Source organism: Lithobates pipiens, unplaced genomic scaffold (genome assembly GCF_037356315.1).
Source record: "Lithobates pipiens isolate NorthernLeopardFrog02 unplaced genomic scaffold, aLitPip1_a1.2 Scaffold_30, whole genome shotgun sequence".
Taxonomy (NCBI): Eukaryota; Metazoa; Chordata; class Amphibia; order Anura; family Ranidae; genus Lithobates; species Lithobates pipiens.
This window is the reverse complement of record NW_027507791.1, coordinates 185,417,469-185,442,580: the sequence shown is the minus strand read 5'-3', so window position 1 is coordinate 185,442,580 and position 25,112 is coordinate 185,417,469. Positions and strand designations below refer to the sequence as shown.

At 48.6% G+C, this 25,112-nt stretch overlaps 33 non-coding genes and 37 pseudogenes across 33 annotated transcripts; all 70 read left to right on the top strand.

The window, feature by feature from the left end:
• Positions 1-4: 4 nt before the first annotated feature.
• On the top strand, positions 5-123 carry LOC143943412 (5S ribosomal RNA). The gene has a single exon (XR_013264932.1). It is a non-coding gene; the product is annotated as a 5S ribosomal RNA (ribosomal RNA).
• A 109-nt stretch (positions 124-232) lies between these two features.
• Positions 233-351, top strand: LOC143950485 (5S ribosomal RNA). The gene has a single exon (XR_013265853.1). It is a non-coding gene; the product is annotated as a 5S ribosomal RNA (ribosomal RNA).
• A 109-nt stretch (positions 352-460) lies between these two features.
• LOC143944639 (5S ribosomal RNA) lies at positions 461-579 on the top strand (annotated as a pseudogene).
• Positions 580-688: 109 nt separating this feature from the next.
• Positions 689-807, top strand: LOC143954735 (5S ribosomal RNA). The gene has a single exon (XR_013269696.1). It is a non-coding gene; the product is annotated as a 5S ribosomal RNA (ribosomal RNA).
• A 109-nt stretch (positions 808-916) lies between these two features.
• On the top strand, positions 917-1,028 carry LOC143948274 (5S ribosomal RNA; annotated as a pseudogene).
• A 109-nt stretch (positions 1,029-1,137) lies between these two features.
• LOC143952439 (5S ribosomal RNA) lies at positions 1,138-1,256 on the top strand. Its single transcript, XR_013267616.1, has one exon. It is a non-coding gene; the product is annotated as a 5S ribosomal RNA (ribosomal RNA).
• Positions 1,257-1,365: 109 nt separating this feature from the next.
• On the top strand, positions 1,366-1,484 carry LOC143944684 (5S ribosomal RNA; annotated as a pseudogene).
• Positions 1,485-1,593: 109 nt separating this feature from the next.
• On the top strand, positions 1,594-1,712 carry LOC143944318 (5S ribosomal RNA; annotated as a pseudogene).
• Positions 1,713-1,821: 109 nt separating this feature from the next.
• Positions 1,822-1,940, top strand: LOC143946715 (5S ribosomal RNA; annotated as a pseudogene).
• Positions 1,941-2,049: 109 nt separating this feature from the next.
• On the top strand, positions 2,050-2,168 carry LOC143954432 (5S ribosomal RNA). Its single transcript, XR_013269424.1, has one exon. It is a non-coding gene; the product is annotated as a 5S ribosomal RNA (ribosomal RNA).
• Positions 2,169-2,277: 109 nt separating this feature from the next.
• Positions 2,278-2,396, top strand: LOC143952438 (5S ribosomal RNA). The gene has a single exon (XR_013267615.1). It is a non-coding gene; the product is annotated as a 5S ribosomal RNA (ribosomal RNA).
• Positions 2,397-2,505: 109 nt separating this feature from the next.
• Positions 2,506-2,624, top strand: LOC143953890 (5S ribosomal RNA). Its single transcript, XR_013268931.1, has one exon. It is a non-coding gene; the product is annotated as a 5S ribosomal RNA (ribosomal RNA).
• Positions 2,625-2,733: 109 nt separating this feature from the next.
• LOC143948681 (5S ribosomal RNA) lies at positions 2,734-2,852 on the top strand (annotated as a pseudogene).
• A 109-nt stretch (positions 2,853-2,961) lies between these two features.
• Positions 2,962-3,080, top strand: LOC143953138 (5S ribosomal RNA). The gene has a single exon (XR_013268248.1). It is a non-coding gene; the product is annotated as a 5S ribosomal RNA (ribosomal RNA).
• Positions 3,081-3,189: 109 nt separating this feature from the next.
• On the top strand, positions 3,190-3,308 carry LOC143944546 (5S ribosomal RNA; annotated as a pseudogene).
• Positions 3,309-3,417: 109 nt separating this feature from the next.
• On the top strand, positions 3,418-3,536 carry LOC143946316 (5S ribosomal RNA; annotated as a pseudogene).
• A 109-nt stretch (positions 3,537-3,645) lies between these two features.
• On the top strand, positions 3,646-3,764 carry LOC143954161 (5S ribosomal RNA). The gene has a single exon (XR_013269177.1). It is a non-coding gene; the product is annotated as a 5S ribosomal RNA (ribosomal RNA).
• Positions 3,765-3,873: 109 nt separating this feature from the next.
• On the top strand, positions 3,874-3,985 carry LOC143948273 (5S ribosomal RNA; annotated as a pseudogene).
• A 109-nt stretch (positions 3,986-4,094) lies between these two features.
• Positions 4,095-4,213, top strand: LOC143953271 (5S ribosomal RNA). The gene has a single exon (XR_013268369.1). It is a non-coding gene; the product is annotated as a 5S ribosomal RNA (ribosomal RNA).
• A 109-nt stretch (positions 4,214-4,322) lies between these two features.
• Positions 4,323-4,441, top strand: LOC143944683 (5S ribosomal RNA; annotated as a pseudogene).
• A 109-nt stretch (positions 4,442-4,550) lies between these two features.
• On the top strand, positions 4,551-4,669 carry LOC143945252 (5S ribosomal RNA; annotated as a pseudogene).
• A 109-nt stretch (positions 4,670-4,778) lies between these two features.
• Positions 4,779-4,897, top strand: LOC143945842 (5S ribosomal RNA; annotated as a pseudogene).
• A 109-nt stretch (positions 4,898-5,006) lies between these two features.
• On the top strand, positions 5,007-5,125 carry LOC143943560 (5S ribosomal RNA; annotated as a pseudogene).
• Positions 5,126-5,234: 109 nt separating this feature from the next.
• Positions 5,235-5,353, top strand: LOC143947543 (5S ribosomal RNA; annotated as a pseudogene).
• A 109-nt stretch (positions 5,354-5,462) lies between these two features.
• On the top strand, positions 5,463-5,581 carry LOC143947344 (5S ribosomal RNA; annotated as a pseudogene).
• Positions 5,582-5,690: 109 nt separating this feature from the next.
• Positions 5,691-5,809, top strand: LOC143954160 (5S ribosomal RNA). The gene has a single exon (XR_013269176.1). It is a non-coding gene; the product is annotated as a 5S ribosomal RNA (ribosomal RNA).
• A 109-nt stretch (positions 5,810-5,918) lies between these two features.
• LOC143949249 (5S ribosomal RNA) lies at positions 5,919-6,030 on the top strand (annotated as a pseudogene).
• Positions 6,031-6,139: 109 nt separating this feature from the next.
• On the top strand, positions 6,140-6,258 carry LOC143944682 (5S ribosomal RNA; annotated as a pseudogene).
• A 109-nt stretch (positions 6,259-6,367) lies between these two features.
• Positions 6,368-6,486, top strand: LOC143945251 (5S ribosomal RNA; annotated as a pseudogene).
• A 109-nt stretch (positions 6,487-6,595) lies between these two features.
• LOC143945841 (5S ribosomal RNA) lies at positions 6,596-6,714 on the top strand (annotated as a pseudogene).
• Positions 6,715-6,823: 109 nt separating this feature from the next.
• Positions 6,824-6,942, top strand: LOC143943559 (5S ribosomal RNA; annotated as a pseudogene).
• Positions 6,943-7,051: 109 nt separating this feature from the next.
• On the top strand, positions 7,052-7,170 carry LOC143947542 (5S ribosomal RNA; annotated as a pseudogene).
• A 109-nt stretch (positions 7,171-7,279) lies between these two features.
• LOC143945671 (5S ribosomal RNA) lies at positions 7,280-7,398 on the top strand (annotated as a pseudogene).
• A 109-nt stretch (positions 7,399-7,507) lies between these two features.
• Positions 7,508-7,626, top strand: LOC143944103 (5S ribosomal RNA; annotated as a pseudogene).
• Positions 7,627-7,735: 109 nt separating this feature from the next.
• LOC143953732 (5S ribosomal RNA) lies at positions 7,736-7,854 on the top strand. Its single transcript, XR_013268787.1, has one exon. It is a non-coding gene; the product is annotated as a 5S ribosomal RNA (ribosomal RNA).
• Positions 7,855-7,963: 109 nt separating this feature from the next.
• Positions 7,964-8,082, top strand: LOC143951981 (5S ribosomal RNA). The gene has a single exon (XR_013267202.1). It is a non-coding gene; the product is annotated as a 5S ribosomal RNA (ribosomal RNA).
• Positions 8,083-8,190: 108 nt separating this feature from the next.
• LOC143945390 (5S ribosomal RNA) lies at positions 8,191-8,309 on the top strand. The gene has a single exon (XR_013265114.1). It is a non-coding gene; the product is annotated as a 5S ribosomal RNA (ribosomal RNA).
• A 109-nt stretch (positions 8,310-8,418) lies between these two features.
• LOC143951303 (5S ribosomal RNA) lies at positions 8,419-8,537 on the top strand. The gene has a single exon (XR_013266588.1). It is a non-coding gene; the product is annotated as a 5S ribosomal RNA (ribosomal RNA).
• Positions 8,538-8,646: 109 nt separating this feature from the next.
• Positions 8,647-8,755, top strand: LOC143948702 (5S ribosomal RNA; annotated as a pseudogene).
• Positions 8,756-8,864: 109 nt separating this feature from the next.
• LOC143943558 (5S ribosomal RNA) lies at positions 8,865-8,983 on the top strand (annotated as a pseudogene).
• A 109-nt stretch (positions 8,984-9,092) lies between these two features.
• On the top strand, positions 9,093-9,211 carry LOC143946150 (5S ribosomal RNA; annotated as a pseudogene).
• A 109-nt stretch (positions 9,212-9,320) lies between these two features.
• LOC143944627 (5S ribosomal RNA) lies at positions 9,321-9,439 on the top strand (annotated as a pseudogene).
• Positions 9,440-9,548: 109 nt separating this feature from the next.
• LOC143952415 (5S ribosomal RNA) lies at positions 9,549-9,667 on the top strand. The gene has a single exon (XR_013267594.1). It is a non-coding gene; the product is annotated as a 5S ribosomal RNA (ribosomal RNA).
• Positions 9,668-9,776: 109 nt separating this feature from the next.
• LOC143944287 (5S ribosomal RNA) lies at positions 9,777-9,895 on the top strand (annotated as a pseudogene).
• A 109-nt stretch (positions 9,896-10,004) lies between these two features.
• LOC143951340 (5S ribosomal RNA) lies at positions 10,005-10,123 on the top strand. Its single transcript, XR_013266621.1, has one exon. It is a non-coding gene; the product is annotated as a 5S ribosomal RNA (ribosomal RNA).
• Positions 10,124-10,232: 109 nt separating this feature from the next.
• Positions 10,233-10,351, top strand: LOC143954151 (5S ribosomal RNA). The gene has a single exon (XR_013269168.1). It is a non-coding gene; the product is annotated as a 5S ribosomal RNA (ribosomal RNA).
• A 109-nt stretch (positions 10,352-10,460) lies between these two features.
• LOC143953153 (5S ribosomal RNA) lies at positions 10,461-10,579 on the top strand. The gene has a single exon (XR_013268261.1). It is a non-coding gene; the product is annotated as a 5S ribosomal RNA (ribosomal RNA).
• A 109-nt stretch (positions 10,580-10,688) lies between these two features.
• On the top strand, positions 10,689-10,807 carry LOC143950981 (5S ribosomal RNA). Its single transcript, XR_013266296.1, has one exon. It is a non-coding gene; the product is annotated as a 5S ribosomal RNA (ribosomal RNA).
• A 109-nt stretch (positions 10,808-10,916) lies between these two features.
• Positions 10,917-11,035, top strand: LOC143950835 (5S ribosomal RNA). Its single transcript, XR_013266165.1, has one exon. It is a non-coding gene; the product is annotated as a 5S ribosomal RNA (ribosomal RNA).
• A 109-nt stretch (positions 11,036-11,144) lies between these two features.
• Positions 11,145-11,263, top strand: LOC143947396 (5S ribosomal RNA). The gene has a single exon (XR_013265299.1). It is a non-coding gene; the product is annotated as a 5S ribosomal RNA (ribosomal RNA).
• A 109-nt stretch (positions 11,264-11,372) lies between these two features.
• On the top strand, positions 11,373-11,491 carry LOC143945962 (5S ribosomal RNA; annotated as a pseudogene).
• Positions 11,492-11,600: 109 nt separating this feature from the next.
• Positions 11,601-11,719, top strand: LOC143943590 (5S ribosomal RNA; annotated as a pseudogene).
• Positions 11,720-11,828: 109 nt separating this feature from the next.
• Positions 11,829-11,947, top strand: LOC143953235 (5S ribosomal RNA). The gene has a single exon (XR_013268336.1). It is a non-coding gene; the product is annotated as a 5S ribosomal RNA (ribosomal RNA).
• A 109-nt stretch (positions 11,948-12,056) lies between these two features.
• LOC143952440 (5S ribosomal RNA) lies at positions 12,057-12,175 on the top strand. The gene has a single exon (XR_013267617.1). It is a non-coding gene; the product is annotated as a 5S ribosomal RNA (ribosomal RNA).
• A 109-nt stretch (positions 12,176-12,284) lies between these two features.
• LOC143946416 (5S ribosomal RNA) lies at positions 12,285-12,403 on the top strand (annotated as a pseudogene).
• Positions 12,404-12,512: 109 nt separating this feature from the next.
• Positions 12,513-12,631, top strand: LOC143944920 (5S ribosomal RNA; annotated as a pseudogene).
• A 109-nt stretch (positions 12,632-12,740) lies between these two features.
• On the top strand, positions 12,741-12,859 carry LOC143944008 (5S ribosomal RNA). The gene has a single exon (XR_013264987.1). It is a non-coding gene; the product is annotated as a 5S ribosomal RNA (ribosomal RNA).
• Positions 12,860-12,968: 109 nt separating this feature from the next.
• Positions 12,969-13,087, top strand: LOC143946135 (5S ribosomal RNA; annotated as a pseudogene).
• Positions 13,088-20,950: 7,863 nt separating this feature from the next.
• Positions 20,951-21,069, top strand: LOC143948534 (5S ribosomal RNA). The gene has a single exon (XR_013265405.1). It is a non-coding gene; the product is annotated as a 5S ribosomal RNA (ribosomal RNA).
• Positions 21,070-21,178: 109 nt separating this feature from the next.
• On the top strand, positions 21,179-21,297 carry LOC143953788 (5S ribosomal RNA). The gene has a single exon (XR_013268838.1). It is a non-coding gene; the product is annotated as a 5S ribosomal RNA (ribosomal RNA).
• Positions 21,298-21,406: 109 nt separating this feature from the next.
• Positions 21,407-21,525, top strand: LOC143948469 (5S ribosomal RNA; annotated as a pseudogene).
• Positions 21,526-21,634: 109 nt separating this feature from the next.
• Positions 21,635-21,753, top strand: LOC143944365 (5S ribosomal RNA; annotated as a pseudogene).
• A 109-nt stretch (positions 21,754-21,862) lies between these two features.
• LOC143952636 (5S ribosomal RNA) lies at positions 21,863-21,981 on the top strand. The gene has a single exon (XR_013267794.1). It is a non-coding gene; the product is annotated as a 5S ribosomal RNA (ribosomal RNA).
• Positions 21,982-22,090: 109 nt separating this feature from the next.
• Positions 22,091-22,209, top strand: LOC143943762 (5S ribosomal RNA). The gene has a single exon (XR_013264964.1). It is a non-coding gene; the product is annotated as a 5S ribosomal RNA (ribosomal RNA).
• Positions 22,210-22,318: 109 nt separating this feature from the next.
• Positions 22,319-22,437, top strand: LOC143951950 (5S ribosomal RNA). Its single transcript, XR_013267174.1, has one exon. It is a non-coding gene; the product is annotated as a 5S ribosomal RNA (ribosomal RNA).
• Positions 22,438-22,546: 109 nt separating this feature from the next.
• On the top strand, positions 22,547-22,665 carry LOC143952341 (5S ribosomal RNA). Its single transcript, XR_013267527.1, has one exon. It is a non-coding gene; the product is annotated as a 5S ribosomal RNA (ribosomal RNA).
• Positions 22,666-22,774: 109 nt separating this feature from the next.
• Positions 22,775-22,893, top strand: LOC143943964 (5S ribosomal RNA; annotated as a pseudogene).
• Positions 22,894-23,002: 109 nt separating this feature from the next.
• LOC143954520 (5S ribosomal RNA) lies at positions 23,003-23,121 on the top strand. The gene has a single exon (XR_013269504.1). It is a non-coding gene; the product is annotated as a 5S ribosomal RNA (ribosomal RNA).
• A 109-nt stretch (positions 23,122-23,230) lies between these two features.
• On the top strand, positions 23,231-23,349 carry LOC143950306 (5S ribosomal RNA). The gene has a single exon (XR_013265720.1). It is a non-coding gene; the product is annotated as a 5S ribosomal RNA (ribosomal RNA).
• A 109-nt stretch (positions 23,350-23,458) lies between these two features.
• On the top strand, positions 23,459-23,577 carry LOC143944203 (5S ribosomal RNA; annotated as a pseudogene).
• Positions 23,578-25,112: the final 1,535 nt, after the last annotated feature.

The window sequence follows — 25,112 nt, the reverse complement described above, 5'->3', positions numbered from 1 at the left end:
GATCGCCTACGGCCATATCACCCTGAATGCGCTCGATCTCGTCTGATCTCGGATGCTAAGCAGGGTTGGGCCTGGTTAGTACCTGGATGGGGGACCGCCTGGGAATACCAGGTGCCGTAGGCTTTTTTCCATTATGTTGTTGGCTTTGGCGACCTGCTGTATTTTTCCTCTCGATTGCCCGAGGTGACCACCTTGGCTTTTGTCAAGAGAGTTGTAAGTAGGGTGCAAGATCGCCTACGGCCACATCACCCTGAATGCGCTCGATCTCGTCTGATCTCGGATGCTAAGCAGGGTTGGGCCTGGTTAGTACCTACATGGGAGACCGCCTGGGAATACCAGGTGCCGTAGGCTTTTTTCCATTATGTTGTTGGCTTTGGCGACCTGCTGTATTTTTCCTCTCGATTGCCCGAGGTGACCACCTTGGCTTTTGTCAAGAGAGTTGTAAGTAGGGTGCAAGATCGCCTACGGCCACATCACCCTGAATGCGCTCAATGTCATCTGATCTCGGATGCTAAGCAGGGTAGGGCATGGTTAGTACCTGGATGGGAGACCGCCTGGGAATACCATGTGCCGTAGGCTTTTTTCCATTATGTTGTTGGCTTTGGTGACCTGCTGTATTTTTCCTCATGATTGCCCGAGGTGACCACCTTGGCTTTTGTCAAGAGAGTTGGAAGTAGGGTGCAAGATCGCCTACGGCCACATCACCCTGAATGCGCTCGATCTCGTCTGATCTCGGACGCTAAGCAGGGTCGGGCCTGGTTAGAACCTGGATGGGAGACCGCCTGGGAATACCAGGAGCCGTAGGCTTTTTTCCATTATGTTGTTGGCTTTGGCGACCTGCTGTATTTTTCCTTTCCATTGCCCGAGGTGACCACTTTGGCTTTTGTCAAGAGAGTTGTAAGTAGGGTGCAAGATCGCCTACGGCCACATCACCCTGAATGCGCTCGATCTCGTCGGATGCTAAGCAGGGTCGGGCCTGGTTAGTACCTGCATGGGAGACCGCCTGGGAATACCAGGTGCCGTAGGCTTTTTTCCATTATGTTGTTGGCTTTGGCGACCTGCTGTATTTTTCCTCTCGATTGCCTGAGGTGACCACCTTGGCTTTTGTCAAGAGAGTTGTAAGTAGGGGGCAAGATCGCCTACGGCCACATCACCCTGAATGCGCTCGATATCATCTGATCTCGGATGCTAAGCAGGGTAGGGCATGGTTAGTACCTGGATGGGAGACCGCCTGGGAATACCATGTGCCGTAGGCTTTTTTCCATTATGTTGTTGGCTTTGGTGACCTGCTGTATTTTTCCTCATGATTGCCGGAGGTGACCACCTTGGCTTTTGTCAAGAGAGTTGTAAGTAGGGTGCAATGTCGCCTACGGCCACATCACCCTGAATGCGCTCAATCTCGTCTGATCTCGGATGCTAAGCAGGGTCGGGCCTGGTTAGAACCTGGATGGGAGACCGCCTGGGAATACCAGGTGCCGTAGGCTTTTATCCATTATGTTGTTGGCTTTGGCGACCTGCTGTATTTTTCCTCTCGATTGCCCGAGGTGACCACCTTGGCTTTTGTCAAGAGAGTTGTAAGTAGGGTGCAAGACCGCCTACGGCCACATCACCCTGAATGCGCTCGATCTCGTCTGATCTCGAATGCTAAGCAGAGTCGGGCCTGGTTAGTACCTGGAAGGGAGACCGCCTGGGATTACCAGGTGCCGTAGGCTTTTTTCCATTATGTTGTTGGCTTTGGCGACCTGCTGTATTTTTCCTCTCGATTGCCCGAGGTGACCACCTTGGCTTTTGTCAAGAGAGTTGTAAGTAGAGCGCAAGATCGCCTACGGCCACATCACCCTGAATGCGCACGATCTCGTCTGATCTGGGATGCTAAACAGGGTCGGGCCTGGTTAGTACCTGGATGGGAGACGGCCTGGGAATACCAGGTGCCGTAGGCTTTTTTCCATTATGTTGTTGGCTTTGGCGACCTGCTGTATTTTTCCTCTCCATTGCCCGAGGTGACCACCTTGGCTTTTGTCAAGAGAGTTGTAAGTAGAGAGCAAGATCGCCTACGGCCACATCACCCTGAATGCGCTCGATCTCGTCTGATCTCGGATGCTAAGCAGGGTCGGGCCTGGTTAGTACCTGGATGGGAGACCGCCTGGGAATACCAGGTGCCGTAGGCTTTTTTCCATTATGTTGTTGGCTTTGGCGACCTGCTGTATTTTTCCTCTCGATTGCCCAAGGTGACCATCTTGGCTTTTGTCAAGAGAGTTGTAAGTAGGGGGCAAGATCGCCTACGGCCACATCACCCTGAATGCGCTCGATATCATCTGATCTCGGATGCTAAGCAGGGTAGGGCATGGTTAGTACCTGGATGGGAGACCGCCTGGGAATACCATGTGCCGTAGGCTTTTTTCCATTATGTTGTTGGCTTTGGCGACCTGCTGTATTTTTCCTCTCGATTGCCCGAGGTGACCACCTTGGCTTTTGTCAAAAGAGTTGTAAGTAGGATGCAAGATCGCCTACGGCCACATCACCCTGAATGCGCTCGATCTCGTCTGATGTCGGATGCTAAGCAGGGTCGGGCCTGGTTAGTACCTGTATGGGAGACCGCCTGGGAATACCAGGTGCCGTAGGCTTTTTTCCATTATGTTGTTGGCTTTGGCGACCTGCTGTATTTTTCCTCTTGAATGCCTGAGGTGACCACCTTGGCTTTTGTCAAGAGAGTTGTAAGTAGGGGGCAAGATCGCCTACGGCCACATCACCCTGAATGCGCTCAATATCGTCTGATCTCGCATGCTAAGCCGGGTAGTTCATGGTTAGTACCTGGATGGGAGACCGCCTGGGAATACCATGTGCCGTAGGCTTTTTTCCATTATGTTGTTGGCTTTGGTGACCTGCTGTATTTTTCCTCATGATTGCCCGAGGTGACCACCTTGGCTTTTGTCAAGAGAGTTGTAAGTAGGGTGCAAGGTCGCCTACGGCCACATCACCCTGAATGCGCTCGATCTCGTCTGATCTCGGATGCTAAGCAGGGTCGGGCCTGGTTAGAACCTGGATGGGAGACCGCCTGGGAATACCAGGTGCCGTAGGCTTTTTTCCATTATGTTGTTGGCTTTGGCGACCTGCTGTATTTTTCCTCTCGATTGCCCGAGGTGACCACCTTGGCTTTTGTCAAGAGAGTTGTAAGTAGGGTGCAAGATCGCCTACGGCCACATCACCCTGAATGCGCTCAATATCATCTGATCTCGGATGCTAAGCAGGGTAGGGCATGGTTAGTACCTGGATGGGAGACCGCCTGGGAATACCATGTGCTGTAGGCTTTTTTCCATTATGTTGTTGGCTTTGGTGACCTGCTGTATTTTTCCTCATGATTGCCCGAGGTGACCACCTTGGCTTTTGTCAAGAGAGTTGTAAGTAGGGTGCAAGCTCACCTACGGCCACATCACCCTGAATGCGCTCGATCTCGTCTGATCTCGGATGCTAAGCAGGGTCAGGCATGGTTAGTACCTGAATGGGAGACCGCCTGGGAATACCAGGTGTCGTAGGCTTTTTTCCATTATGTTGTTGGCTTTGGCGACCTGCTGTATTTTTCCTCTCGATTGCCCGAGGTGACCACCTTGGCTTTTGTCAAGAGAGTTGTAAGTAGGGTGCAAGATCGCCTACGGCCACATCACCCTGAATGCGCTCGATCTCGTCTGATCTCGGATGCTAAGCAGGGTCGGGCCTGGTTAGTACCTGGAAGGGAGACCGCCTGGGATTACCAGGTGCCGTAGGCTTTTTTCCATTATGTTGTTGGCTTTGGCGACCTGCTGTATTTTTCCTTTCCATTGCCCGAGGTGACCACCTTGGCTTTTGTCAAGAGAGTTGTAAGTAGGGTGCAAGATCGCCTACGGCCACATCACCCTGAATGCGCTCGATCTCGTCGGATGCTAAGCAGGGTCGGGCCTGGTTAGTACCTGCATGGGAGACCGCCTGGGAATACCAGGTGCCGTAGGCTTTTTTCCATTATGTTGTTGGCTTTGGCGACCTGCTGTATTTTTCCTCTCGATTGCCTGAGGTGACCACCTTGGCTTTTGTCAAGAGAGTTGTAAGTAGGGGGCAAGATCGCCTACGGCCACATCACCCTGAATGCGCTCGATATCGTCTGATCTCGGATGCTAAGCAGGGTAGGGCATGGTTAGTACCTGGATGGGAGACCGCCTGGGAATACCATGTGCCGTAGGCTTTTTTCCATTATGTTGCTGGCTTTGGTGACCTGCTGTATTTTTCCTCATGATTGCCCGAGGTGACCACCTTGGCTTTTGTCAAGAGAGTTGTAAGTAGGGTGCAAGGTCGCCTACGGCCACATCACCCTGAATGCGCTCAATCTCGTCTGATCTCGGATGCTAAGCAGGGTCGGGCCTGGTTAGAACCTGGATGGGAGACCGCCTGGGAATACCAGGTGCCGTAGGCTTTTTTCCATTATGTTGTTGGCTTTGGCGACCTGCTGTATTTTTCCTCTCGATTGCCCGAGGTGACCACCTTGGCTTTTGTCAAGAGAGTTGTAAGTAGGGTGCAAGATCGCCTACGGCCACATCACCCTGAATGCGCTCGATCTCGTCTGATCTCGGATGCTAAGCAGGGTCGGGCCTGGTTAGTACCTGGAAGGGAGACCGCCTGGGATTACCAGGTGCAGTAGGCTTTTTTCCATTATGTTGTTGGCTTTGGCGACCTGCTGTATTTTTCCTCTCCATTGCCCGAGGTGACCACCTTGGCTTTTGTCAAGAGAGTTGTAAGTAGAGCGCAAGATCGCCTACGGCCACATCACCCTGAATGCGCTCGATCTCGTCTGATCTGGGATGCTAAACAGGGTCGGGCCTGGTTAGTACCTGGATGGGAGACGGCCTGGGAATACCAGGTGCCGTAGGCTTTTTTCCATTATGTTGTTGGCTTTGGCGACCTGCTGTATTTTTCCTCTCCATTGCCCGAGGTGACCACCTTGGCTTTTGTCAAGAGAGTTGTAAGTAGGGTGCAGGATCGCCTACGGCCACATCACCCTGAATGCGCTCGATCTCGTCTGATCTCGCATGCTAAGCAGGGTCGGGCCTGGTTAGTACCTGAATGGGAGAACGCCTGGGAATACCAGGTGCCGTAGGCTTTTTTCCATTATGTTGTTGGCTTTGGCGACCTGCAGTATTTTTCCTCTCGATTGCCCGAGGTGACCACCTTGGCTTTTGTCAAGAGAGTTGTAAGTAGGGTGCAAGATAGTTTATGGCCACATCACCCTGAATGCGCTCGATCTCATCTGATCTCGGATGCTAAGCAGGGTCTGGCCTTGTTAGTACCTGGATGGGAGACCGCCTGGGAATACCATGTGCCGTAGGCTTTTTTCCATTATGTTGTTGGCTTTGACGACCTGCTGTATTTTTCCTCTCGATTGCCTGAGGTGACCACCTTGGCTTTTGTCAAGAGAGTTGTAAGTAGGGTGCAAGATCGCCTATGGCCACATCACCCTGAATGCGCTCGATCTTGTCTGATCTCGGATGCTAAGCAGGGTCAGGCATGGTTAGTACCTGAATGGGAGACCGCCTGGGAATACCAGGTGTCGTAGGCTTTTTTCCATTATGTTGTTGGCTTTGGCGACCTGCTGTATTTTTCCTCTCGATTGCCCGAGGTGACCACCTTGGCTTTTGTCAAGAGAGTTGTAAGTAGGGTGCAAGATCGCCTACGGCCACATCACCCTGAATGCGCTCGATCTCGTCTGATCTCGGATGCTAAGCAGGGTCGGGCCTGGTTAGTACCTGGAAGGGAGACCGCCTGGGATTACCAGGTGCCGTAGGCTTTTTTCCATTATGTTGTTGGCTTTGGCGACCTGCTGTATTTTTCCTTTCCATTGCCCGAGGTGACCACCTTGGCTTTTGTCAAGAGAGTTGTAAGTAGGGTGCAAGATCGCCTACGGCCACATCACCCTGAATGCGCTCGATCTCGTCGGATGCTAAGCAGGGTCGGGCCTGGTTAGTACCTGCATGGGAGACCGCCTGGGAATACCATGTGCCGTAGGCTTTTTTCCATTATGTTGCTGGCTTTGGTGACCTGCTGTATTTTTCCTCATGATTGCCCGAGGTGACCACCTTGGCTTTTGTCAAGAGAGTTGTAAGTAGGGTGCAAGGTCGCCTACGGCCACATCACCCTGAATGCGCTCAATCTCGTCTGATCTCGGATGCTAAGCAGGGTCGGGCCTGGTTAGAACCTGGATGGGAGACCGCCTGGGAATACCAGGTGCCGTAGGCTTTTTTCCATTATGTTGTTGGCTTTGGCGACCTGCTGTATTTTTCCTCTCGATTGCCCGAGGTGACCACCTTGGCTTTTGTCAAGAGAGTTGTAAGTAGGGTGCAAGATCGCCTACGGCCACATCACCCTGAATGCGCTCGATCTCGTCTGATCTCGGATGCTAAGCAGGGTCGGGCCTGGTTAGTACCTGGAAGGGAGACCGCCTGGGATTACCAGGTGCAGTAGGCTTTTTTCCATTATGTTGTTGGCTTTGGCGACCTGCTGTATTTTTCCTCTCCATTGCCCGAGGTGACCACCTTGGCTTTTGTCAAGAGAGTTGTAAGTAGAGCGCAAGATCGCCTACGGCCACATCACCCTGAATGCGCTCGATCTCGTCTGATCTGGGATGCTAAACAGGGTCGGGCCTGGTTAGTACCTGGATGGGAGACGGCCTGGGAATACCAGGTGCCGTAGGCTTTTTTCCATTATGTTGTTGGCTTTGGCGACCTGCTGTATTTTTCCTCTCCATTGCCCGAGGTGACCACCTTGGCTTTTGTCAAGAGAGTTGTAAGTAGGGTGCAGGATCGCCTACGGCCACATCACCCTGAATGCGCTCGATCTCGTCTGATCTCGCATGCTAAGCAGGGTCGGGCCTGGTTAGTACCTGAATGGGAGAACGCCTGGGAATACCAGGTGCCGTAGGCTTTTTTCCATTATGTTGTTGGCTTTGGCGACCTGCAGTATTTTTCCTCTCGATTGCCCGAGGTGACCACCTTGGCTTTTGTCAAGAGAGTTGTAAGTAGGGTGCAAGATAGTTTATGGCCACATCACCCTGAATGCGCTCGATCTCATCTGATCTCGGATGCTAAGCAGGGTCTGGCCTTGTTAGTACCTGGATGGGAGACCGCCTGGGAATACCATGTGCCGTAGGCTTTTTTCCATTATGTTGTTGGCTTTGACGACCTGCTGTATTTTTCCTCTCGATTGCCTGAGGTGACCACCTTGGCTTTTGTCAAGAGAGTTGTAAGTAGGGTGCAAGATCGCCTATGGCCACATCACCCTGAATGCGCTCGATCTTGTCTGATCTCGGATGCTAAGCAGGGTCGGGCCTGGTTAGTATCTGGATGGGAGACCGCCTGGGAATACGAGGTGCTGTAGGCTTTTTTCCATTATGTTGTTGGCTTTGGCGACCTGCTGTATTTTTCCTCTCTATTGTCCGAGGTGACCACCTTGGCTTTTGTCAAGAGAGTTGTAAGTAGGGTGCAAGATCGCCTACGGCCACATCACCCTGAATGCGCTCGATCTTGTCTGATCTCGGATGCTAAGCAGGGTCGGGCCTGGTTAGTACCTGGATAGGAGATCGCCTGGGAATACCAGGTGCCGTAGGCTTTTTTCCATTATGTTGTTGGCTTTGGCGACCTGTTGTATTTTTCCTCTCGATTGCCCGAGGTGACCACCTTGGCTTTTGTCAAGAGAGTTGTAAGTAGGGTGCAAGATCGCCTATGGCCACATCACTCTGAATGCGCTCGATCTCGTCTGATCTCGGATGCTAAGCAGGGTCAGGCCTGGTTAGTACCTGGATGGGAGACCGCCTGGGAATACCAGGTGCCGTAGGCTTTTTTCCATTATGTTGTTGGCTTTGGCGACCTGCTGTATTTTTCCTCTCGATTGCCCGAGTTGACCACCTTGGCTTTTGTCAAGAGAGTTGTAAGTAGGGTGCAATATCGCCTACGGCCACATCACCCTGAATGCGCTCAATCTCGTCTGATCTCGGATGCTAAGCAGGGTCGGGCCTGGTTAGTACCTGGATGGGAGACCGCCTGGGAATACCAGGTGCCGTAGGCTTTTTTCCATTATGTTGTTGGCTTTGGCGACCTGCTGTATTTTCCTCTCGATTGCCCGAGTTGACCACCTTGGCTTTTGTCAAGAGAGTTGTAAGTAGGGAGCAAGATCGCCTACGGCCACATCACCCTGAATGCGCTCGATCTCGTCTGATCTCGGATGCTAAGCAGGGTCGGGCCTGGTTAGTACCTAGATGGGAGACCGCCTGGGAATACCAGGTGCCGTAGGCTTTTTTCCATTATGTTGTTGGCTTTGGCGACCTGCTGTATTTTTCCTCTCCATAGCCCGAGGTGACCACCTTGGCTTTTGTCAAGAGAGTTGTAAGTAGGGTGCAAGATCTCTTACGGCCACATCACCCTGAATGCGCTCGATCTCGTCTGATCTCGGATGCTAAGCAGGGTCGGGCCTGGTTAGTACCTGGATGGGAGACCGCCTGGGAATACCAGGTGCCGTAGGCTTTTTTCCATTATGTTGTTGGCTTTGGCGACCTGCTGTATTTTTCCTCTCGATTGCCCGAGGTGACCACCTTGGCTTTTGTCAAGAGAGTTGTAAGTAGGGTGCAAGATAGCTTATGGCCACATCACCCTGAATGCGCTCGATCTCGGATGCTAAGCAGGGTCGGGCCTTGTTAGTACCTGGATGGGAGACCGCCTGGGAATACCAGGTGCCGTAGGCTTTTTTCCATTATGTTGTTGGCTTTGGCGACCTGCTGTATTTTTCCTCTCGATTGCCCGAGGTGACCACCTTGGCTTTTGTCAAGAGAGTTGTAAGTAGGGTGCAAGATCGCCTACGGCCACATCACCCTGAATGCGCTCGATCTCGTCTGATCTCGCATGCTAAGCAGGGTCGGGCCTGGTTAGTACCTGAATGGGAGAACGCCTGGGAATACCAGGTGCCGTAGGCTTTTTTCCATTATGTTGTTGGCTTTGGTAACCTGCTGTATTTTTCCTCTCGATTGCCCGAGGTGACCACCTTGGCTTTTGTCAAGAGAGTTGTAAGTAGGGTGCAAGATAGCTTATGGCCACATCACCCTGAATGCGCTCGATCTCATCTGATCTCGGATGCTAAGCAGGGTCGGGCCTTGTTAGTACCTGGATGGGAGATCGCCTGGGAATACCATGTGCCGTAGGCTTTTTTCCATTATGTTGTTGGCTTTGGCGACCTGCTGTATTTTTCCTCTCCATTGCCTGAGGTGACCACCTTGGCTTTTGTCAAGAGAGTTGTAAGTAGGGTGCAAGATCGCCTACGGCCACATCACCCTGAATGCGCTCGATCTTGTCTGATCTCGGATGCTAAGCAGGGTCGGGCCTGGTTAGTATCTGGATGGGAGACCGCCTGGGAATACGAGGTGCCGTAGGCTTTTTTCCATTATGTTGTTGGCTTTGGCGACCTGCTGTATTTTTCCTCTCTATTGTCCGAGGTGACCACCTTGGCTTTTGTCAAGAGAGTTGTAAGTAGGGTGCAAGATCGCCTACGGCCACATCACCCTGAATGCGCTCGATCTCGTCTGATCTCGGTTGCTAAGCAGGGTCGGGCCTGGTTAGTACCTGGATAGGAGACCGCCTGGGAATACCAGGTGCCGTAGGCTTTTTTCCATTATGTTGTTGGCTTTGGCGACCTGCTGTATTTTTCCTCTCGATTGCCCGAGTTGACCACCTTGGCTTTTGTCAAGAGAGTTGTAAGTAGGGAGCAAGATCGCCTACGGCCACATCACCCTGAATGCGCTCAATCTCGTCTGATCTCGGATGCTAAGGAGGGTCGGGCCTGGTTAGTACCTAGATGGGAGACCGCCTGGGAATACCAGGTGCCGTAGGCTTTTTTCCATTATGTTGTTGGCTTTGGCGACCTGCTGTATTTTTCCTCTCCATAGCCCGAGGTGACCACCTTGGCTTTTGTCAAGAGAGTTGTAAGTAGGGTGCAAGATCATCTACGGCCACATCACCCTGAATGCGCTCGATCTCGTCTGATCTCGGATGCTAAGCAGGGTCGGGCCTGGTTAGTACCTGGATGGGAGACCGCCTGGGAATACCAGGTGCCGTAGGCTTTTTTCCATTATGTTGTTGGCTTTGGCGACCTGCTGTATTTTTCCTCTCGATTGCCCGAGGTGACCACCTTGGCTTTTGTCAAGAGAGTTGTAAGTAGGGTGCAAGATAGCTTACGGCCACATCACCCTGAATGCGCTCGATCTTGTCTGATCTCGGATGCTAAACAGGGTCGGGCCTGGTTAGTACCTGGATGGGTGACCGCCTGGGAATACCAGGTGCCGTAGGTTTTTTTCCATTATGTTGTTGGCTTTGGCGACCTGCTGTATTTTTCCTCTCGATTGCCCGAGGTGACCACCTTGGCTTTTGTCAAGAGAGTGGTAAGTAGGGCGCAAGATCTCCTACGGCCACATCACCCTGAATGCGCTCGATCTCGTCTGATCTCGGATGCTAAGCAGGGTCAGGCCTGGTTAGTACCTGGATGGGAGACCGCCTGGGAATACCAGGTGCCGTAGGCTTTTTTCCATTATGTTGTTGGCTTTGGCGACCTGCTGTATTTTTCCTCTCGATTGCCCGAGTTGACCACCTTGGCTTTTGTCAAGAGAGTTGTAAGTAGGGAGCAAGATCGCCTACGGCCACATCACCCTGAATGCGCTCGATCTCGTCTGATCTCGGATGCTAAGCAGGGTCGGGCCTGGTTAGTACCTAGATGGGAGACCGCCTGGGAATAACAGGTGCCGTAGGCTTTTTTCCATTATGTTGTTGGCTTTGGCGACCTGCTGTATTTTTCCTCAGCATAGCCCGAGGTGACCACCTTGGCTTTTGTCAAGAGAGTTGTAAGTAGGGTGCAAGATCACCTACGGCCACATCACCCTGAATGCGCTCGATCTCGTCTGATCTCGGATGCTAAGCAGGGTCGGGCCTGGTTAGTACCTGGATGGGAGACCGCCTGGGAATACCAGGTGCTGTAGGCTTTTTTCCATTATGTTGTTGGCTTTGGCGACCTGCTGTATTTTTCCTCTCGATTGCCCGAGTTGACCACCTTGGCTTTTGTCAAGAGAGTTGTAAGTAGGGAACAAGATCGCCTACGGCCACATCACCCTGAATGCGCTCGATCTCATCTGATCTCGGATGCTAAGCAGGGTCGGGCCTGGTTAGTACCTGGATGGGAGACCGCCTGGGAATACCAGGTGCCGTAGGCTTTTTTCCATTATGTTGTTGGCTTTGGCGACCTGCTGTATTTTTCCTCTCGATTGCCCGAGTTGACCACCTTGGCTTTTGTCAAGAGAGTTATAAGTAGGGAGCAAGATCGCCTACGGCCACATCAACCTGAATGCGCTCGAGCTCATCTGATCTCGGATCCTAAGCAGGGTCGGGCCAGGTTAGTACCTGGATGGGAGACCGGCTGGGAATACCAGGTGCCGTAGGCTTTTTTCCATTATGTTGTTGGCTTTGGCGACCTGCTGTATTTTTCCTCTCGATTGCCCGAGTTGACCACCTTGGCTTTTGTCAAGAGAGTTGTAAGTAGGGAGCAAGATCGCCTACGGCCACATCACCCTGAATGCGCTCAATCTCGTCTGATCTCGGATGCTAAGCAGGGTCGGGCCTGGTTAGTACCTAGATGGGAGACCGCCTGGGAATACCAGGTGCCATAGGCTTTTTTCCATTATGTTGTTGGCTTTGGCGACCTGCTGTATTTTTCCTCTCCATAGCCCGAGGTGACCACCTTGGCTTTTGTCAAGAGAGTTGTAAGTAGGGTGCAAGATCACCTACGGCCACATCACCCTGAATGCGCTAGATCTCGTCTGATCTCGGATGCTAAGCAGGGTCGGGCCTGGTTAGTACCTGGATGGGAGACCGCCTGGGAATACCAGGTGCCGTAGGCTTTTTTCCATTATGTTGTTGGCTTTGGCGACCTGCTGTATTTTTCCTCTCGATTGCCCGAGTTGACCACCTTGGCTTTTGTCAAGAGAGTTGTAAGTAGGGAGCAAGATCGCCTACGGCCACATCACCCTGAATGTGCTCGATCTTATCTGATCTCGGATGCTAAGCAGGGTCGGGCCTGGTTAGTACCTAGATGGGAGACCGCCTGGGAATACCAGGTGCCGTAGGCTTTTTTCCATTATGTTGTTGGCTTTGGCGACCTGCTGTATTTTTCCTCTCGATTGCCCGAGGTGACCACCTTGGCTTTTGTCAAGAGAGTTGTAAGTAGGGTGCAAGATTACCTACGGCCACATCACCCTGAATGCGCTCGATCTCGTCTGATTTCGGATGCTAAGCAGGGTCGGTTCTGGTTAGTACCTGGATGGGAGACCGCCTGGGAATACCAGGTACCGTAGGCTTTTTTCCATTATGTTGTTGGCTTTGGCGACCTGCTGTATTTTTCCTCTCGATTGCCCGAGGTGACCACCTTGGCTTTTGTCAAGAGAGTTGTAAGTAGGGTGCAAGATCACCTACGGCCACATCACCCTGAATGCGCTCGATCTCGTCTGATCTCGGATGCTAAGCAGGGTCGGGCCTGGTTAGTACCTGGATGGGAGACCGCCTGGGATTACCAAGTGCCGTAGGCTTTTTTCCATTATGTTGTTGGCTTTGGCGACCTGCTGTATTTTTCCTCTCCATTGCCCGAGTTGACCACCTTGGCTTTTGTCAAGAGAGTTGTAAGTAGGGAGCAAGATCGCCTACGGCCACATCACTCTGAATGCGCTCGATCTCATCTGATCTCGGATGCTAAGCAGGGTCGGGCCTGGTTAGTACCTGGATGGGAGACCGCCTGGGAATACCAGGTGCCGTAGGCTTTTTTCCATTATGTTGTTGGCTTTGGCGACCTGCTGTATTTTTCCTCTCGTTTGCCCGAGTTGACCACCTTGGCTTTTGTCAAGAGAGTTATAAGTAGGGAGCAAGATCGCCTACGGCCACATCAACCTGAATGCGCTCGAGCTCGTCTGATCTCGGATCCTAAGCAGGGTCGGGCCAGGTTAGTACCTGGATGGGAGACCGCCTGGGAATATCTGGTGCCGTAGGCTTTTTTCCATTATGTTGTTGGCTTTGGCGACCTGCTGTATTTTTCCTCTCGATTGCCCGAGTTGACCACCTTGGCTTTTGTCAAGAGAGTTGTAAGTAGGGAGCAAGATCGCCTACGGCCACATCACCCTGAATGCGCTCGATCTCGTCTGATCTCGGATGCTAAGCAGGGTCGGGCCTGGTTAGTGTAAGGAACACGATAGCAAGATAGACTCCATTTTGTATTAGATTTTATGTGTTACATGACAACTCTTGAATTCAGATATAAGTTTAAGATGAAACTCACACATGTTTAAAGTGTTATCTATGGAAATGTTCTCGAGGTCGTTCTGATATATATATTAAGACTGTGGAGTTTGACTTAGCTCTGGCTTACGTTTGTTTTAGATAAGATAACGACATCTGTTCAAGAATACATATATTTTGTAGTAAAGATGATGTAAAAATTTGGCTCATGGCATCAGCTAATAAGTAAAATATTGACTGAAGCTATTTCTTCTGTATACGTGTAACACTTCAGAAACTCCTCCCTTGTTATCCCTAGACAACATATAAGCCGGCATCTGGTATTGAATAAACAGGTATTACAAGTGAACATAGCAAACCAGTTTCCTGTTTCACTTATTGATATCTCCGGGCCTGGGGGTCTACGGAAGTCTTCCTGCATTACCTGAACCTATCTGGGTGGTCCTAGAAGCGGAATTTCCCTACAAGTGGGGGCTCGTCCGGGATCTGAAAACATTGCTGAAGGGTAAGTTTTTAATTTGTCTTTATTGACAAAATATTCCTTACCCCAGCTCTGATTTAATGTTTTTCTAGACCCGTAAATTAGTAGGGGATAGGATCACGCCAGAGGTTAATATTGGAGGGTTTTTGGGAAATCCACAAAGATAAGCAGTACTGCATACACATATATAGATACATTTCTTTTGGGAAGAAATATGAGAAGGTTAATGAGGAAATAGGCTCCGGTGACCCCAAAATCTTTTGCTTATTCTTTCTATCGCTTAAAAACTATAAGATTATCTGTTGTGTGGGTCAGAAGGCTGCGTGGTAAAACAGTCGGCTCCCACTGTCAATATGGGTCAGAAACAAGGTAAAGAAGATCCTCCCCCTCTTCCCAACCCAGGAGAAACATGTAAAGATTTTGTAGCCAGAGTTTGTGGTACTAATTATGAATTTATAGTCCCATGGGTTTCAAATTTAGCGGGCTGGACCGAAACCATGCACAGTGTAGACCCCTTTTCCCGGAATGGTAACAATGATAATTTTCATATGGATATGATTAAAGGATTGTGTTTAGGAGATAAGAGAACTTTCCCTTGGTACCCTGGGGATCCCCAATGGGATATGGATTATATGGAAAAGAGAGGGGAGAACTGGTTAAAATACGCCCCATATTGGTTTGAGAGGGAAAATAAGAAACAGAAAAAGCCCACCAAATGTCTAAGTAAGGAAGATTATGACCAGAAACATAGAGAAGAAGCCGATAAAAAGAGAGTTTTCCCTGACCCAACAGCCCCATCTCTGCCAACAGTCAGTCATCCTCCACCCGCATATGTACATGTCTATCCAAGTTTAGCAAAGGAAGATATTGATCTTCTGGCTGGACATTATGCAACCAGACAACGGCAGGTCCCTCCCGCTCCACAACCACAACAGCAGATCGTTCCTGCTCCACAACAAGATAGACAGCACCCACAGAGGAGAGAAGCGGGAGCCCAAGTCCAGGTAACTGAACCAGAAGATCAGGGAGCTATAGGAGAGGTAGTTTCACCACCTGGCCAAGAGCAGGAGGAAGAACAGGAAAACGCTGATAGGGATAGAATATTCAGTCCCCCTAAAACAAAGAGTGGAGCTGTATATTGTAACCCTAATCTTCAAGCGCCTTTCATGACCATTGGAAATGAAATATTGAAAAAGGCAATGGACATTGAGGACATTGACAGGATAGTAAAACATTGCCCCAAACCCACCGCCTCTGCAGGAGGTACTTTAACTTACTTAAAAAAGGCCTGTAAGGGTAGAAATTACACACAGGAAGATATGCGTCTTATCATTGATGGCATCATAGGACACACCAGTTCCTGGAACTGGGCAAATGTTGCAACTATAAACACTATTGACACTAGAAATGCGGGAACATATGGGTTAAACACAGTACCAGGTAGGAACACCATGTGGACGGAATTAGAGACTGAAATGATGAGAGTATTTAAAAACAAAAGTTCCCTCCCTACTGCCATAGCATGCAAACAAAAGTCAGGAGAGACTGTAGTTGAGTTCTGGAAAAGGTTTCATGAAAATTGGACAACAGAAGCTGGATTAGCTACAACTACTGATGTGGGCGCTTTGTTTATTCAAACTTATATGAATAATCTAAAACCCCAGTTCGCCTTGGTGGTCAAACAGATGATATCGGAATGGACCACACAGACGATTGACCAATTTCAGGAAACTTTAATACAGAAAGAAGCAGCAGGGTGTTTTGATGTAATAAAAGAGAAAGCAGTGAGTACCCATTATCAGGGTGGAGTGCAAGCCCAGCCTCCCCAAGTTAATGGTGGACAATGGGACAGTGGAAGTAGAGGCAGAGGAAGAGGAAAAATAAGAGGGAAAGGGCATGGTTTTTCCAAACCCCCCCAGCAGTCACGCACATGTTGTTTTAACTGTGGGCAGGAGGGGCACTGGAGAAATCAATGTCCTTATGAATGGAATGACCCGAATACTCAAGATCAAGATCAAATGCATACACAGGGACCCCAATCTAGCCAACAGAATCAAGTTGCCCCAAAACAACAGGGTCCCCGATTCCCTATACAGTGGAATCAACAACAACTGAAATGAAGCTGCCCAGAAGGTAGTATCCCAGCATTTCCCTTGATCTCACACTCTTACAATGAGCAACCAATTGTGACCTTATATGTTAAATATAGGCCTGTTCCGTTTTTAACCGATTCAGGAGCGACTCGGAGCACCCTCAGTGAGGACTACTACAGAGGTGAGACCAAAATTGCTGAACCTTCTATGGGAATTAATGGGATACTTACCAAAACATACAAAACACCGCCTTTACCAGTAAGTGATGTTGAAGGGGAAGGTGCAACAGTCTTGCATCATTGTTTCAGGATTATACCAAACTGTCCCGTGAACCTCTTGGGAAGAGATTTGATGGGAAGATTGGGTATAACACTGAAAATGACCACTGAAGGAGGGGTCTTCGTACACTCCAAGGTAATACCAATATATTACACTGAGGATAGTGATCTCCCTCCACCAGATGATCCGGTATGGTCTAAAAGCTCCTTGGATGTAGGTCTTATTTCTTGTACCCCATACAAGGCAACTTTAAAATCGTGGGCACAGCCGGTTTATCACAAACAATACCCCATTTCAAAAGAAAAAGAGGAAGGAGTTGCTCCAATGGTAGAAAGGTTCCTGCAGCAAGGAATTCTTAAAGAGATACTCTCACCCTACAACACCCCCATTAACCCAGTAAAGAAGCCGGATGGCTCTTACAGGTTTGTACAAGACCTCAGAGCTATAAACAACCTAGTGGTACCCATTGCTCCCATAGTGCCTGACGTGCCATCACTCCTAACCTCCATACCATCCGATGCAGAGTATTTTTCGGTCATTGACCTTTGTAATGCATTTTTTTCAGTTTCTGTTGACGAAGAGACACAACCTATTTTCTCGTTCAGTTTCAGAAAAAGGCAAATGACGTGGTGTCGAATGCCCATGGGATATGTAGACTCCCCTGTAGTATATACAGTGGCCCTCCAAGCAACCCTGCGGTCCTGGGCACCCCGCCATGGTTCCGTCCTACTTCAATATGTTGATGATTTGTTGTTGTGTAGTCCAAGCCAGAAAGCATGTAAAAATGATGGTTTAGATCTGTTAAATTGGTTAGCAGACAATGGTCACAAGGTTTCTAAGAAAAAGCTACAATGGTGTCAGGAAACTGTTGAATACCTTGGTTTTGTACTCTCCAAAGGAGAAAGGAAAATCAGTCACAAGAGAGCTGAGGCTCTCGTGGGTCTGCCCCGCCCACTTACTAAGAAGGACATGCTATCCTTTCTTGGTATGATTGGTTACTGCCGCCAATGGATACCTGATTGTTCCTACTATGATAATCTCCTGAGGCAAGCCACAGGTACTGACATGCCAGATTGTGTGAAATGGAATGATGAAATGTACAATGCTTTTGTGTATCTTAAAACTGCAATGGTCACAGCTCCTGGACTTGGACTACCTGAATATGGGAAAATGTTTCACTTGTTTGCAAGGGACAATTGTAAAACTATGGCGGGGGTCCTGGCCCAGGAGCATGGGGGCAAACTCCGCCCTATTGCGTTTTTTTCAAAGGTTGTGCCTATGCCGGTACAGGGCATGCCTGCATGTCTCAGAGCTCTTGCGTCGTGTGCGATGGTCGTGGAATTGGCTACATCATTCACTCTAGGACATGCCACCACACTGCATACCACTCACAATGTATCCATCCTACTAAAAAACATCCATACCCAGCACATGTCAGCCCAGAGGCTGAGCGGTTATGAAGTCATTTTACTTTCTAACCCAAAACTTGAGATAAAATATGCCTCTCCCACTTCTGGCCCAGTTCCAATCCTGAATGCCTTGCTAGGCTTGAAAGGTGAAGAAGATGAGGTAGTGCCTCAACATGAATGCATGGACCTCATCCACCAAGACACATCCCCGAGACCAGACATGTCTTCCACTGCTCTCCTTGGAGCACAGAATGTCTTCGTGGATGGGTCTTGTTCAAGACCAAATGATAATACATACCATGCAGGGTATGCTGTTGTTCAGCTGCCTGATAAAATACTGGAAGCAAACCCTGTCCCATTCCAATCAGCACAAGCTGCAGAACTTATAGCTCTTACTAGAGCTTGTCAGCTTTTTGAAGGGCAGGATGTCAACATTTACACAGACTCCAAGTACGCTTACGGCGTTGCACACGATTTTGGAGTTATATGGAAAAGGCGGGGCTACATAGCAGCAGATGGTAAATCCATCTCACACTCCACGCTTGTCACAAGTTTGCTAGAAGCTATACAATTGCCAAGGTCCATAGCTATATTACACTGTAGGGCACATACAGGGCAACAGGATGACATAGCCAAAGGCAACGCCTTAGCTGACAAAGCAGCAAGAGAAGCAGCATTCACACAGCCTGCAAACACACAAATGCCATTACTCTCACCAGAAATTCCTCTTTTGGATCAAACATTGCGTGACCTCCAAGCATATGCCACAGACCAAGACATCCAGCAATGGAACTCAGCAGGTGTGCAGACAAGCCCAGAAACTGACCTTGTCTGCCAAGAGGGGAGACCATGTATCCCTGTAGCCAGCGCACCCATTTTTATTTCACAATACCATGGGATAGGTCACAGAGGGTGGAAAGTCACATGTGAACTTTTGGATAAGGATTTTTACATTCCAGGTCTTCCCTCTCTTGTAAAGGCATATGTTTCCAGATGTATCACATGCATTCGGAATAACCCTAGGAACCCTCACAAAGTAAAACATGAACATCTGATATATCCATCTACACCATTCACTCACCTGCAGATAGATTTTACACACATGCCCAAACTAGGTAAAAGACAAGAATTCTTGCTCGTAATTTTGGACGTATTTTCGAGATGGTTGGAGATATTTGTAACTACAAAGGAAGATGCACAAACAGTAGTGAGGATTCTGATACAAGAAATTATTCCAAGGTGGGGTTGCCCACTACAGATCAACTCTGACAATGGTCCTGCATTTGTGGCCAAAGTTTGTCAAGACCTGGTAAAAACACTGAAAATAGAATGGAAATTTCATATTCCTTACCACCCCCAGAGTTCAGGTATAGTGGAAAGGATGAACAGAACCATTAAGGATAAGATCAGGAAGGCCACTGGAGGTACGTATGCAAATTGGAAGAAGGTCCTCCCAGCTGTACTAGCCGAGATAAGAATGACACCCTCTAAAAAGACAGGATACTCTCCTTTTGAAGTCTTAATGGGTAGGCCATTCCCCACCCCATGGGCCAGACAGCCACTTATGATAGAAAGAGGGGACCTAGATCTTATTCAGGAAGAATATGTAAAAAAACTTATTGAAACTTTGGATCAAGTTGAAAGGAACGTTGCTCGCACCTCTCCTTCTTCTTCACAGGAACCTACACACCCTTTTCAGGTGGGTGACACCGTGGTGGTCCAGCAATTGAAAGGCACCAAGAAACAGGAGTATCCCTTTGGACCCCCAACCACAGTGATCGCAGTTACCCGCACAGCTATTCTGGTAGAGGGACAACAGGCCTGGATTCATGCAAGTCGTGTAAAGAAGGTCAACCAGGAGCCTAAGAAGCAAGGCAAAGACAAAGATAAAGCACAGAGAAGTGAAGCAGATAGTCAAGACTCTGAACAAGATGACTTTGCTTATTTCACCACTGACTTCTGGGAAGGCCTTGTGCCTCTTATGCTGGGCTGCCCTGATTGTGTTCCTGCCAACTTTGCTGATAACTAACTGTATTTATCATCCTGAAGATTTGGGACCCATAAAGAGTATTTGTGGAGCCTCTAACACTCTACAACAGAATAATATGAATAACACACATGACAGACACAAGAGAAATGAATACTCAGAAAGTTTTACCGATAAAATGTTATTATTGAAATTTAAATATAGAAACTAGGGCAATTAGAAAACAATTAGAACTACACGAGTTAGCCATAGAAAGCATGAGTGCTGCTTTAACAGGGATATGTGAAAACACAGAAGATTATGAGTGTTGTACCTGGTTTCATAACACAAGTATTGAGGTACCGGATTACTATGATATAATTGCACAACACCGGAAAGAAGTAAGCAAATTACAAGATGAAGCTAGAAACATTGCTAAGACATGGGATCCTTTTGCAAACCTAAGTTCCGGAATAGGAATACTTACATGGTTAAAAAGTGCTGCCATAACTATAACTATGATTATTCTTTTTGTTTTGTTCCTATATGCCTGTTATAAAGCTTATAATGTGCATAATTGTTAAGGCATCCCGAACCCCTGATCCTGCTGCTGCAAATAGAGTTTATCTTAGTATGTATTATGATAGAAGAAAGATTACATAACTGTGAAAGGTAGTGAGTCATATAAATGTCTCAAAGAGGGGAACTGTAAGGAACACGATAGCAAGATAGACTCCATTTTGTATTAGATTTTATGTGTTACATGACAACTCTTGAATTCAGATATAAGTTTAAGATGAAACTCACACATGTTTAAAGTGTTATCTATGGAAATGTTCTCGAGGTCGTTCTGATATATATATTAAGACTGTGGAGTTTGACTTAGCTCAGGCTTACGTTTGTTTTAGATAAGATAACGACATCTGTTCAAGAATACATATATTTTGTAGTAAAGATGATGTAAAAATTTGGCTCATGGCATCAGCTAATAAGTAAAATATTGACTGAAGCTATTTCTTCTGTATACGTGTAACACTTCAGAAACTCCTCCCTTGTTATCCCTAGACAACATATAAGCCGGCATCTGGTATTGAATAAACAGGTATTACAAGTGAACATAGCAAACCAGTTTCCTGTTTCACTTATTGATATCTCCGGGCCTGGGGGTCTACGGAAGTCTTCCTGCATTACCTGAACCTATCTGGGTGGTCCTAGAAGCTGAATTTCCCTACAGTTAGTACCTAGATGGGAGACCGCCTGGGAATACCAGGTGCCGTAGGCTTTTTTCCATTATGTTGTTGGCTTTGGCGACCTCCTGTATTTTTCCTCTCGATTGCCCGAGTTGACCACCTTGGCTTTTGTCAAGAGAGTTGTAAGTAGGCAGCAAGATCGCCTACGGCCACATCACCCTGAATGTGCTCGATCTCATCTGATCTCGGATGCTAAGCAGGGTCGGGCCTGGTTAGTACCTAGATGGGAGACCGCCTGGGAATACCAGGTGCCGTAGGCTTTTTTCCATTATGTTGTTGGCTTTGGCGACCTGCTGTATTTTTCCTCTCGATTGCCCGAGGTGACCACCTTGGCTTTTGTCAAGAGAGTTGTAAGTAGGGTGCAAGATTACCTACGGCCACATCACCCTGAATGCGCTCGATCTCGTCTGATCTCGGATGCTAAGCAGGGTCGGGCCTGGTTTGTACCTGGATGGGAGACCGCCTGGGAATACCAGGTACCGTAGGCTTTTTTCCATTATGTTGTTGGCTTTGGCGACCTGCTGTATTTTTCCTCTCGATTGCCCGAGGTGACCACCTTGGCTTTTGTCAAGAGAGTTGTAAGTAGGGTGCAAGATCGCCTACGGCCACATCACCCTGAATGCGCTCGATCTCGTCTGATCTCGGATGCTAAGCAGGGTCGGGCCTGGTTAGTACCTGGATGGGAGACCGCCTTGGGTTACAAAGTGCCGTAGGCTTTTTTCCATTATGTTGTTGGCTTTGGCGACCTGCTGTATTTTTCCTCTCGATTGCCCGAGGTGACCACCTTGGCTTTTGTCAAGAGAGTTGTAAGTAGGGTGCAAGATCGCCTACGGCCACATCACCCTGAATGCGCTCGATCTCATCTGATCTCGGATGCTAAGCAGGGTCGGGCCTTTTTAGTACCTGGATGGGAGACCGCCTGGGAATACCATGTGCCGTAGGCTTTTTTCCATTATGTTGTTGGCTTTGGCGACCTGATGTATTTTTCCTCTCTATTGCCCGAGGTGACCACCTTGGCTTTTGTCAAGAGAGTTGTAAGTAGGGTGCAAGATCGCCTACGGCCACATCACCCTGAATGCGCTCGATCTCGTCTGTTCTCGCATGCTAAGCAGGGTCGGGCCTGGTTAGTACCTGGATGGGAGACCGCCTGGGAATACCAGGTGCCGTAGGCTTTTTTCCATTATGTTGTTGGCTTTGGCGACCTGCTGTATTTTTCCTCTCGATTGCCCGAGGTGACCACCATGGCTTTTGTCAAGAGAGTTGTAAGTAGGGTGCAAGATTGCCTATGGCCACATCACCCTGAATGCGCTCGATCTCATCTGATCTCGAATGCTAAGCAGGGTCGGGCCAGGTTAGTACCTGGTTGGGAGACCGCCTGGGAATACCAGGTGCCGTAGGCTTTTTTCCATTATGTTGTTGGCTTTGGCTACCTGCTGTCTTTTTCCTCTCGGTTGCCCGAGTTGACCACCTTGGCTTTTATCAAGAGCTTTGTAAGTAGGGAGCAAGATCGCCTACGGCCACATCACCCTGAATGCGCTTGATCTCTTCTGATCTCGGATGCTAAGCAGGGTCGGGCCTGGTTAGTACCTAGATGGGAGACCGCCTGGGAATACCAGGTGCCGTAGGCTTTTTTCCATTATGTTGTTGGCTTTGGCGACCTGCTGTATTTTTCCTCTCCATAGCCCGAGGTGACCACCTTGGCTTTTGTCAAGAGAGTTGTAAGAAGGGTGCAAGATCACCTACGGCCACATCACCCTGAATGCGCTCGATCTCGTCTGATCTCGGATGCTAAGCAGGGTCGGGCCTGGTTAGTACCTGGATGGGAGACCTCCTGGGAATTACAGGTGCCGTAGGATTTTTTCCATTATGTTGTTGGCTTTGGCGACCTACTGTATTTTTCCTTTCGATTGCTCGAGGTGACCACCTTGGCTTTTGTCAAGAGAGTTGTAAGTAGGGTGCAAGATCGCCTACGGCCACATCACCCTGAATGCGCTCGATCTCGTCTGATCTCGGATGCTAAGCAGGGTCGGGCCTGCTTAGAACCTGGATGGGAGACCGCCTGGGAATACCAGGTGCCGTAGGCTTTTTTCCATTATGTTGTTGGCTTTGGCGACCAGCTGTATTTTTCCTCTCGATTGCCCGAGGTGACCACCTTGGCTTTTGTCAAGAGAGTTGTAAGTAGGGTGCAAGATCGCCTAAGGCCACATCACCCTGAATGCGCTCGATCTCGTCTGATCTCGGATGCTAAGCAGGGTCGGGCCTGGTTAGTACCTGGATGGGAGACCACCTGGAAATACCAGGTGCCGTAGGCTTTTTTCCATTATGTTGTTGGCTTTGGCGACCTGCTGTATTTTTCCTCTCGATTGCCCGAGGTGACCACCATGGCTTTTGTCAAGAGAGTTGTAAGTAGGGTGCAAGATTGCCTATGGCCACATCACCCTGAATGCGCTCGATCTCGTCTGATCTCGGATGCTAAGCAGGGTCGGGCCAGGTTAGTACCTGGTTGGGAGACCGCCTGGGAATACCAGGTGCCGTAGGCTTTTTTCCATTATGTTGTTGGCTTTGGCTACCTGCTGTCCTTTTCCTCTCGGTTGCCCGAGTTGACCACCTTGGCTTTTATCAAGAGCTTTGTAAGTAGGGAGCAAGATCGCCTACGGCCACATCACCCTGAATGTGCTTGATCTCATCTGATCTCGGATGCTAAGCAGCGTCGGGCCTGGTTAGTATCTGGATGGGAGACCGCCTGGGAATACCAGGTGCCGTAGGCTTTTTTTCATTATGTTGTTGGCTTTGGCGACTTGCTGTATTTTTCCTCTCGATTGCCCGAGGTGACTGTAAGGTGTTCGTCTTCTAGATTCCCCTGGATAGCCTAGGCTGGAGTGGCTCAATGGAGGTCCCAATCGCCGGCGGATAACCAATACACATACACTCCTGAGTACGTGGTAACTGATTACAAGGTTTAATGGGAGAGTGGACCGTCTTTTATGTGGTACTCTACAAAGCCCTGCCCTGTGAGGGGCCAATCGGGTGATTTACACATACATCAACAATTTCTTAACTCATGACATTAGTTCTTTCCTGAAATGAAAGTCAAAGGTTAATACAATCTTCTGACAGTTATTTTGCCCTTTCAGCATCTGCTGACTGACCATATTCTTGCGTAACCAGTCCTTATCTAGCTTTGTGCCTCTCAACAATGTACAGAGAAGAAAACACAGGCAGATGTTTTCCTGAGATATCAATATCTTGCATAGACCCTCTGGAGAGACATACAGATATCTGTCATCTAGTCACGCTATCTATATAGTTTGTCACGTACGCCAGTATGCTTGTAATTCTGAACCTATTGAAATGCAAGCCTAAGCATATTGGTACTAGATTTTGACTAGTAATTTCAATAGGTATCCCCTTATAATCCTCCCTTTGATCATTCTGTGATTTACATAATGATCATTCCTTTTCTAATTTAATAGCACAGGCTTCATACTCCGAACCCTCGTGCTCTTGGTTTTTATACCATACCGTTGGATCTTTAACAATGGAAGTGAGTTTCAGATCCTCCGGAGCGGCCGTGTTTCCCTTTTTACATAAACATTTGATTATCTTATAACAGGCATATAAAAATAGAATGAAGAGAATCACAGTGGCAATTGTCATGGCAGTATTTCGGAGCCAAGATATTAATCCCCCAAAACTAAAGCTGCTCGAGAATGGATCCCAGTTTTTTCTGTTTCTTGCCTCTTTCTGTAGTTTATTTACCTCTTCCCTGTGTTGGGCAATAACGTCATAGTAGTCTGGGACTTCGATGCTGGTATTATGAATCCAGGTACAGCACTCATAATCCTCAGTAGTCTCACAGAGGCCAGTAAGGGCTGCACTCATACTTTCTATAGCCAACTCATGTAGTTCTAGTTGCTTCCTAATTGCCCTAGTTTCTAGATTTAGTTTGGTTATGTCATCAGAATTCTTCTCCAGAATCTCATCAATTATGCCAGTGTAATTATTTAATCTTTTCATTAGGTCAATTCCCCACCCTGTCCAGGAAGGGAACCATGCCCAGGCCATATCTTTTTCTAAAAACAATTCTCGTTTATTACGGTGTCTAAGGGGATATCTAGGATGCATGCTAGCTTCAAGGAGGTGACTTCCCTTGTTATCCCCTAATACCCCCATGATAGGAACCAGGGCTGCAAGGTAACACCACCCCTGGGGTTTGGTTGGGATCCAGGGGTGACAGAGTTTGCCGCAGCATATATATGTGGTATTTCCTAGAGCTAGGGGCCGTTTATGGAACACGTTCCTA